Source organism: Myotis lucifugus, unplaced genomic scaffold (assembly GCF_000147115.1).
Source record: "Myotis lucifugus unplaced genomic scaffold, Myoluc2.0 scaffold_1434, whole genome shotgun sequence".
In the NCBI taxonomy this organism is placed as follows: Eukaryota; Metazoa; Chordata; class Mammalia; order Chiroptera; family Vespertilionidae; genus Myotis; species Myotis lucifugus.
Genome location: NW_005872482.1, coordinates 54,198 through 60,490, shown reverse-complemented (window position 1 = coordinate 60,490; position 6,293 = coordinate 54,198). Strand labels below are relative to the sequence as shown.

The 6,293-nt window shown below is 40.4% G+C and overlaps 1 non-coding gene and 1 pseudogene across 1 annotated transcript; one reads left to right on the top strand and one right to left on the bottom strand.

The window, feature by feature from the left end:
• The first annotated feature begins 140 nt into the window (after window positions 1-140).
• On the top strand, window positions 141-266 carry LOC111824418. The gene has a single exon (XR_002827501.1). It is a non-coding gene; the product is annotated as a small nucleolar RNA SNORA25 (small nucleolar RNA).
• A 4,300-nt stretch (window positions 267-4,566) lies between these two features.
• The window catches only part of LOC111824416, a 4,444-nt pseudogene continuing 2,717 nt past the window's right edge, over window positions 4,567-6,293 (bottom strand).

Genomic DNA, 6,293 nt, shown 5'->3' with positions numbered 1-6,293 from the left:
CCTGGGTTGTGGGATCAATCCCCAGAGTTGGTGTGCAGAAGGCAGCCAATCAATGATTCTCCTTCTTCATTGATATTTCTAGCTCACTCTCCCTCTCCCTTCCTCTATGAAATCAATACAAATATATTTTTTAAAATAGTATGTCATTTAAAAAGAACTTATGTAATCAAAACCAGGAGCTCTTAATGCTGTGGCCTAAGATTGAAGTTCTTTATAGGATGTAATAGATAGTCAATAGTGCTATGTTTGCCTGAGGAGATATAAGATTTTATTAAAGTCCTCTTATTCTGTCTGCCTTGCCCTTCACTTGGAAACAGGATGCTGACCTCACATTAGCACCACGAACAACACCACAGAGAGGAAAGCTTTGCAGACTTGGGTATCAAGGATAGTATTAGAACAGAACGCACTAGTTTCTTTTTATTCAAATGCTTTATTTATAATTTAAAATAAATTGTGAATAGCCACACCAGAGGAAATACTGAATTGTCTTTCCAACCTCTCTATAGAAAATAATGCTACAAAATCTTTGTCATATTTAGAGGTGATCAGAGTTTGTGAGAAAAAAAATAATTGTAGGGTATGTCGACCTATTAATACTAAAGATAATACTGTGATTTTTCTACATTTTTAATGTTTGTTGTATTTGTTAACTCTTTAAAATTTATGACTTTTGGTGATTACTGGTTCTAAGTAAACATTCAATTTTGGTTCACAACTTTACATTCTTTTTCCTAAATCATATTAAATTCAAGTTTTATAAACTCTAGGCTCAACAAAATCTGGATGAAATCTTCTGTGTGCAATAAAAATTTGATGTGTAGTGAACAACTCATGTATAAAAATCCAAATTTAGAGTTTTGCTGTCACTCATAGAACACCTGAGATATCAGGTAACCAAGAGATTTGGTAGATGGAGAGGAATGGAAATAAGGCCAGAGACCCAGAACTTACTGTTTTGAAGGTGTCATATCAGTCATGGACCAGCAAAAGACACTGAGAAGAGATGGCTTTAGGGCAGTGATGGCGAACCTTTTGAGCACGGCGTGTCAGCATTTTGAAAAACCCTAACTTAACTCTGGTGCCGTGTCACATATAGAAATTTTTTTTATATTTGCAACCATAGTAAAGCAAAGATTTTTATTTTTGATATTTATTTTATATATTTAAATGCCACTTAACAAAGAAAAATCAACCAAAAAAATGAGTTTGCGTGTCACCTTGGACACGAGTGTCATAGGTTTGCCATCACTGCTTGAGGGAATAAGAATGTCTTTCTGTTCTCTGAGAGCCTTATCTGCTGGGAGATTTGCATTGAGGAGGATTGAGAAAAATGGGGAAGTCCTCTGAGGTTCTTCAAAGATTTCTTATTGAACAGTGATCCCTGGACTCTCTATGTCATATCCTAGTAACTGAGACATCACTACTGGCCACCATGAGTACAAAGCAGATAAAGAGGGGTGTAATAATCCACATGAAGTGGACTGATTTGAAGAATATCATTCAAAGAAAGGGCAATTATTGTGAGTTTGTTTGGCAGGGCCACCAGGTAGGATTGTGTAGGTATTCCTTTTTGTCTAAAAAATCAATGGGATAAAATATCCTCGCTTGAGGATTAACAAAAACAAACAAACAAACAAACAAACAAACAAATGAAAAGTGACCAAGATTAAGGCAAAGAAGGTGAAAGGAGGAGATTGTGTCCAATCAAAGTTCAAAGTTTATGGATACTGCATGGGGGACATTTCATTCCAGTATTAAATGAAACCCACAAGTATAAGTGTTCTCTCTTAGCTGTGACCAGTACAGCTAGAGGGCAATGAGTCCTGAGTAGGGGCCAGGGGGGATTGAGAAAAAGAAAGAGACAGACAGAGAGACAGTGGGGAAAGCTGGGACCAGGTGGGACACTGCCCTCTGATGGAGAGACAGTGACCCAGAGCTAGTGCAGCGTGTTTATTATATACAGCGTGATACCAGGAAGTTTTACTAGAGTTTAAGACAAAGGAAATTATGTGAAATCATGCTGAAAGATCAAGCCACAATTCTTCCTTCTTGTGGCTTCTCAGAATCGTCAGGCCTGAATGGACCCTGATAACTGCATACCCTCCTGGAGCCTGGCTGCACTTAGATAATTACACCCACCCCCTGGCGCCTGAGCTAAAGGTCAGGACTTAGCACATCCCTGCCTTTGGCGAGGTATGTCTCCAGGTCATGGCTTTGCAAAAGCTGCTGGACTCAGCCGAGGGCCCTTGGCTCAGGTGCCCCCCAGGCGCTCTCTGCACAGAAGAAAGGCCTGAAGAGTGCCATTAGCAATGTGTTGTCACCTCAAGGCTTCTGGATGTTAGGTTGGAGGAAGGCTAAGGAAAGAGTCATTCCCCTTAGTAAGGTTGGAGTTGAAGAAGTCGCTGTGGCAATGGACATGGTGAGAGATGACACGGTTGATGCCTGAGGTAGTCCTTGTGGACAAAGAGGCTATTTCCAGAAGACTTTCCTTTGTTTTGATGTACCAGGCTCTGTTTTATTTTTTATCTTTGTTGTTGAAAGTATTTCAGATGTTCCCCTTTTCCCTCTCATTGACCCCCTCCTCCCCACTTTCTTAAATCTGCCCTGGTATGTTTTTAGGAATAGCGTCTTCTGAGTAGTGTGTCTGCTAAGTGGTTCTCTGGACTTGCTGAGAAGTTGATGAACAATCAGAGCCCCTGGAATTGTCATTCTGATGTCTTGGCAAGAACTCAAAGAAGCTGAGAATGGAGGGTGGACTCAGTCACTACAGAGAAAACAGTCCTAGAGAGAAGGGTAGATATGAGCCTGACTGGGTGTCCTATGTGATATGAATCTGAGGCTGCTATACATCTCCTACTGCTGCCTCTGAAAATGTGGATTGCATTTATTCTGTGTCTGTTTCAGCGTGTAGGTTTGGCATGTGTGATGTATTTTGCCCCATTAGTGCACACATTGAAAAGAACTGCACCTGAGAAGTTATACTCAGTTCACTTTGTGAGCCCCAGGTCCTGGTTTAAATGGTGAAATCCTGAACTTCTGTCTTGAGCTTGTTGCTGTTATTGTATTACACTTGGGAATTCCTTGGAGAGTGGTCAGAGTTTGGGGTATGTGGGAAGTGTGAATGTCTCTTGAATCTGATGGTGGAACAGTACTAGTCTAGGATAACTGGTCATGGATCACAAGTCAACATACCCATGCCCTGGTGTAGTCTTCTCCACATGATTATGGCTGTCTCTCTCACTCACGTTTGAACAATAGCATGTGATGGGAGTGACACTGCATGACTTCTAGAACTAGGTCCCATTACACCTTGCACCTTCTGCTTGAGCTTATTCAAGGGTTTTCTGTGGCAGAAGCCAGTCACCATTCATTAAATCCCAAACCCCTGAGACCTCTGTGATTTGAAGAGGTCTAAGGCAAGCATGAAGGTCATGTGAAGAGAGAAATAACCAGCCAGCCCCCAGCTGTGTCAGCCAGCCCAAGTGAAGTGTCAGACATGAGGAAAGCATCCATCACAAAACTTCCCTTCCCACTGCAATTTGATTAAGGTCACATGATACGCTACCCATATAAGTGCAGTAACCCTGCCAAACTGAGAGAGATAATCATAAATTATTGTTTTAAACCAATATGTTTTGGGGAGGTTTGTTATTCTTTAATGATTAAGTGGGACAACATCAAAACTAGAGTCTGGTCATTTCATCCAGGTATATAAATTGTTCTTTTTTTAATAACAATTTTTATCCTCCCTGGTCTAAAATGGTGACAATTCGTTATCAAAAATGCCCCTGGCTTCTCCCCACATAAATTGAAAAAATCTTGCAATTGTTTGAATAATAGAAAAATCTTTGAGGCAAATCTTTTTGGTTCTTCAAATAGTCCTTGGATTACAATTTTTTAAGTGCACCTTGGCCGGTGGCTCAGTTGGTTGGAACATCATCCTGTGCACCAAAAGGTTGCAGGTTGGGCTCCCAGTCAGGGCACATATGGAAGGCAACGCATTGATGTTTCTCTTTTATTGATGTTTCTCTCTCTCTCTCTCTCTCTCTCTCTCTCTCTCTCTCTCTCAAAATCAATAAAAATATATTCTCAGGTGAGGATTAAAAAAATTGTAAGTGCTGGCCTTGTCATTTTCTTCATTTTCCCCAGTGCATCTTACACTCGACCTTGCACAGTGTCAATATATACTAAACATCCTTAGCATAAAGGAAGAATTAAGACTTTTCACCCGATTTGCATTAAAGTGCAAAGTTTCTTCCCAAACCACCAATTATAGCACTATGTGTGCAGACAGATGCCTATAGTCTTAGTTTAGCTATCTGAACTTGGGGAAGGATTTTGCTTCAGAGTTTCTAACATATCCTAAGCACTACATCATAAGAATAAGGTTCCAATGTCTTCTCAGATATTTCATGAGCCTGATACTCACTCCTTCTATCAGAGAAATGTTTATCCACTTTGATACCCTGATTTCTCCCACAATATTCTCACACTCCTCTTGGTGATAACCACATACTCTTTTTTCCCTCTCTCTTTTCCCTCTGAAGCAAGAAGCAAATCTTGTTGTGTTTTCAGGAGTTTTAATGACCAAGTGTGGGGGAAGGGTGAGAACCCATGGTGTTAGTGAGCTCTGGGAACCACAGGATCACTTAGGTGGAGGGATCTCCTTGACAACGGGGAGTCTGGTCACATCCTTTTCTACTTGGGAGTCACGTCGGTCAGGGAGACATCTCTCCACACCTGGATCATCCTCACAGTTGCTGAGTCAACTTGATGGGGAAAAGTGTAGTATTGGACACCATTTGCTCTTACCTGGAAGAGAGTATGTGTCAGAAATATAGCATGCCACCAAACAAACTTACTGTCTTCCTTTCCTTTTCTACTTTATACACACACAACCCACCAGAAACTCCTAGTCACACTCTAAAGCCTGACATGCTTCTTTTTATAGCCTACCTTTTCTGACTATTTCAGACAGTTATTCACCCTATTTTCTATTTTCTATGTTTCTCTCATTCTTCCACTGAGGTGTTAGCACTCTATGTTGCACTGTCTATGTTTGCCTGGGCTTCCCTCGGGCCAGGAACTGTTTCATGAATCATGAGTCTGGTTCTCGCAGAGTACCATAGCTAATTGGTCATTAAGTGTATATTGAGTGCCTTCATTTTAGCTCTGCTAAACTTTACTGCCCTTTACTCTTGGTGACCAAGCAGCTCAGATTTGGGGTGGTAAAGGTAAAGAATAAAAGTCTTTTTTCCCCTACTTTTTCCATAGAGCGAGAGTGGAAGAGAGGGGGGAGGGGAGAGAAGAGAGAATGAGAGAGAAAGAGAGAGAGAGAGAGAGAGAGAGAGAGAGAGAGAGACCGATGTGAGACTCAATTGGTTGCCTCCTGCATGCTCCCCAATGGGGTCGGGGATTGAACCTGCAACCCAGATACATGCCCTTGATGGAAAATCAAACCTGAGACCCTCCAGTGTGCAGGCCAATGCTCTAACTACTGAGCCAAAATTTGAATGTTCCTAAAGAGGAGGAATAGTACATAGGATTAAAAATGAGAATATTTTTATTCAGCTCATAAGCAAATGGAACAATGCCTCACTTCAAACATAGGACAGTAAATCTTTTTGCTTCTCCAGTGATAGAAGGTTTAAACATACACTTTATGGGTGTGGCTACGGAGAAATAGAGGACTTTTTAGGTGTTAATTTTGCGAATTTAAAATGCACACACTTTTTGAACCAGTTATTCAATTCCTCTGAAAGTATCCTTTCTTATAGGAATAGGGAGGTTGATAATGACAAAAATGTGATGTAGAAGGAAGCTTCATTCATGAGAGCAAAATATGGAAACCACCTAAATGTGCATGAATAGGGTCAAGTTAAATTGTTCTGAAAACGCTTCTATTGGAATATTATACAAACATTAACGGATGTGGGGGCATCACAAATGGAATGATGTTAGTTTCTCTAACATACATTCTTTGACAACAAGTAAAATCTAGTCATCAATGTGTGATTTCTAGAGGAACTTATAGCATCATTTTGTTTAAAAATAAAAGCAGACAGAGATAAATGATAGATAGATGATAGATAGGCTGGAACAATCACACTGTATCTCTGGAAGGAGCATAAAGGAATTAGGAATTGTTGTTCTGGAGAGAGGGACAGGGTTTGGGAATGTAGGAAAGACTTAATTTTAGACTGATTATAATTATGTATATGCATATTTTAACAATCTCCTACTTGAAAACTGAAGGAATGACAGCATAGGTAGAAACGATGGCTGTGAGT